Source organism: Pteropus vampyrus, unplaced genomic scaffold, assembly GCF_000151845.1.
Source record: "Pteropus vampyrus isolate Shadow unplaced genomic scaffold, Pvam_2.0 Scaffold11, whole genome shotgun sequence".
Taxonomy (NCBI): domain Eukaryota; kingdom Metazoa; phylum Chordata; class Mammalia; order Chiroptera; family Pteropodidae; genus Pteropus; species Pteropus vampyrus.
In genome coordinates this window covers 613,134-616,966 of record NW_011888792.1, presented here as the reverse complement: position 1 = coordinate 616,966, position 3,833 = coordinate 613,134, and the positions used below count along the sequence as shown (strand labels likewise).

At 37.0% G+C, this 3,833-nt stretch overlaps 1 pseudogene; it reads right to left on the bottom strand.

Annotated features, from left to right (window-relative positions):
- Positions 1-1,936: 1,936 nt before the first annotated feature.
- LOC111732161 lies at positions 1,937-2,055 on the bottom strand (annotated as a pseudogene).
- Between the last annotated feature and the right edge of the window lie 1,778 nt (positions 2,056-3,833).

Sequence of the window (3,833 nt, the reverse complement as noted above, 5' to 3'; positions counted from 1 at the left end):
AAGTTACAGGTGCACTTCTGAATGTTTTTGAACACAAGAAAAATAGTTAGATTGACTGAACCAAATCTTCGTAGTTGGTAAGCATGTTCCATATGTGTTCTTTTCTTCCCCAATTTGGTAGGTAGGCAGGGGCTTTATGGGCAAAAGTTCAGTACCCAGTAATTCATCACTTGTATGAATTTTAAGCCCTTGGAATATGTGGGGGTAGAGAGGAGGTACCTCTGTGAAATTAGAATCATGAAATGCTGTATTTGGAAGGGATCTTCCACTACTACGAATCTAGTTTACAACATTCTTACTGTATGACTTTCTAGTTGATTAAAGTGGCCAGTGATAAGGGGCTCAATGTTTTAGTAAGCAACTTTTCCATTTCACATGCTCAGTCATAGAGCACTTTTTCCTGGGGCAGAGATATGCTTTTGTACAGCTTCTGCCTGTTGATCCTTTTTCTGCCATCTGGACGGGCTTGTAGTAGGCAATTCCCTCTTCTATGTGAAAGCTCTCCAACTATTATCTTTCTTCTTTTTTCTGTCTTTTATCCTGGTGAAGTGCTTAACAATAACAAGAAAGAAATATGCTAACATTTTATTGCCCGCTATGAACCACACACTGCTCTAGATGTTTTGTGCACCCTGTTGCTAATCTTTACAAAAACTTTATGAGATCAGTATTTTCATAAATATTTTACAGATGAGAAAGGTCGTGCAGGTTCTATGTGGCTGAGCTGGGATTCGAAGCAGGTCTGTGTGAGTCCAAGCTCCACCTTCTCTTCCTCCATTCCCAGTTCTTTCATTTCCCAGACATTTCAGCATCCTGGTCACTCTCTGGATTAGTGCTTCCCAAAGCAATGTTTTTCAAAATTTGGTTGAGCAGGATAATTATTGTTATGACAAAAGAAAAGAAAAAATACATTTGGAAAACAGTGTGCTAAACAAAATGAAAGATGTTTCTATATTTTAGGACCTCTTAAAGCCTTTAATATGTGAAGTACATTGTGAAGCTCTAGTAAGAATATAGAATATTCAGGATTCTTTAATCCTATGATTAGAAATGATCCTGGGACTCTTTGGGTGAGTGTTTTGTAGAATTATTTTTGCCAGTCCTCACTTTGGTGAACATTACTTTAGATATGTTTTTCTATATTAGTATTGTTTTGAAAATTTGGTATACCAAACCGAGCTTGGTCTTTTATTAACTGACCAATAAAAAAAAAAAATCCTGTTATAAGATTTAATTTCAGCTTTATTAAAATCAAATCTTTCAACAATGATAACTGAGATGTATGTTTGTTTGTTGGTACCAGGAACCTCTATATGTAGCCAGCCTCTATTCTGATATTGGGGGATGAACACAGATGGCATACTAACACTAACTTTTTTTGAGCGCTAAAATCTGTTAGGAAAATATCTTGAACAAAAATAATGTTCTTTTAAAAAAACATACTTTATAGTCGATAGAAATAATAGGGATGTGGGGATGAATTTTTTAAATACTGAATTAAGTTTTTGTGGCATGATGCCAGGAAATTCTCTTTCCCTTTGTTTTAACTCTGAACAAAGTTGCAAGATTTTATCACTTAGCTTCCCGCTGAGTTAGATTCAATTTGTTTAGGTTTCATATAGGCCTGTTTCTGTGGTTTGATTGAACATAAATGCTGAACCAAGATCCCCAAATGACTACAGCTCTCAACTTCCTGAAAACTACTCTTCTTTATTTACATGTATTCTTTTCTCCTTACTTTTTGCCTTGTATTTGAATCTTAAAAAGTTAATCAGAAAACTCCAGTTTGAGACATTTAAACATTAATAGCACAAAACTGAATCTTAGCAGTTTGGAATTTTTTATTTTATTTTATTTTTAAGCGAGGCAACCTTTGGTTGACCTCACAGATTGTAAGGACCTTGTCAGTTTACAATCTCTTATTTTTTATTTTTTACGCCTACAGCACCTGGTGTTCCTAGGTGGTCTCCCATCCAAGTACTAAGCAGGCCCAACCCTGCTTAGCTTCTAAGATCAGACAGGATTGGGCTTGTTCAGGGTGGCATGGCTGTAGACAGTTTGGAATTTTTTAGTATTAAAATTTTTGAAGGAAAAACAATAGACTTTTGTTTCCAAATCTATCATATTAGAAAAGTTAACTTATAATATAACTAATGAAAAGCCCACCTCTCCTAACACCAAGGACTCAATTCTTAGCAGAAAGGTTATATTTTAATACTTTTCATGCTTATATCTTCATGATTTCTCCTCTTCCATTTAGAATCTGCATTGATGTTGCTTGCTATGAGATAATAGAAAATGTATATATATATTGGTCTCCCTCCACCCAGCCCCTATCCTCCATTCTTGGTACAGAGCTCCTGAAATTCTTATAAATTCCTAAGTGATAAGGGCACTAGGACCATCCTTTGTCCTATTGAGGCTACTCTAGGTGGGCTTCTGGCTGTCTGTTAGATGGGGGCTGTTCATCAGAAAGACCAAGGCATGATTAGAAGGTTGGAATTTCCAGCCCCATTTGTCATCCTCCAGAGAGGGGACAGGGATTAAAAATGGAGTTAATAATTCGATGTGCCTATTTAAGGAAGCCTCCATAAAAATCCCAATAGTACAGAGTTCAGAGAGCTTCCAGGTTGGTGAACACATCCACTGGGAGGGTGACACACCCTGACCCCACAAAGACTGAAGCTTCTTGCTCGGGACCCTGCCAGACCTTGCCCTATGTATCTCTTCATCTGGGTATTCATTTATATCCTTTATCATATCCTTTAATATACTGGCGATCGTGAAGTTTTCCTCTGATTTCTGTGAGCCACTCTAGCAAATTGATAGAACCTGAGGAGGGGGTTGTGGGAACTTTCAATTTGTAACCAGATTGGACAGAAGTTGTAGGTAACCTAGGAACCTACTGTGATTGGCATCTGAAGCGGGATGGGGAGCAGTCTTGTAGGACTGAGCCTTTAACTTGTGGGACATTATCTCCAGGTAGATAGTGTCAAAATTGAGTTAAATTGTGGGACATCCAGCTGGTGCTGCAGAGAATTAATTGCTTAGTGTGGGGAAAACCCCACGCACATTTGGTGACTAGAGGTGTCAGACTGAAGTGTTCTGTGTGAGTTGTAAAGGAGACACCCAGGGAAGAATCATAGAAGAGAAAACTGAGGTTTTACCAAAAACATTTGCCAACAATTTTTTATTTGGAGCCTAGAAAAGGGTCAAGTTAAAAATGAGAAATAAGAGAAAATTCACAAGAGTACCCACTCATCTTCAACAAAAAGGGACTGTCACAGAGACCCATGAAAGGACCTTTCCAGGTACTTTGGGGTACAGACTTCTGATGGCATTGCTTAAATAACTTTGAGACCATACCACTGGACTAAGTTAGGATTTCTAGAATTCTGGTAGAGAAGCTGATAGGTTCATGAAACTGCTAACCTAAGACAGAGCAAAATAAGAATTACCCAGAACTGAGGAAGAATGATTACGGGATTTTGGAATGTTGTGGATCCCCCTTTCTCATTTTTTTTTACACTATCAGCAACTCATGACAATTTAGTAGATTAAGCTTTTGTAAACAGAGATAAATTATTTATCTTTTTCTCTTTTTCTGATCTCCCCAGAATTTAGAATTTCTTATCAAGTATTCTTATTTTCATGCATCATAATTATTTGCATAGATTAAGAAGTTGTTTCATTTGTTAGCAGTACATAATTAGAAATATGGGTTGTATATCTAAGGCTTAACTGGAGTGTCATATTTGAGAATGATGGTCATAGTATCAGATATGACCTTACATTTATAGGAGCTAAGGTTAATTTTATGGAGCTAGTACCTA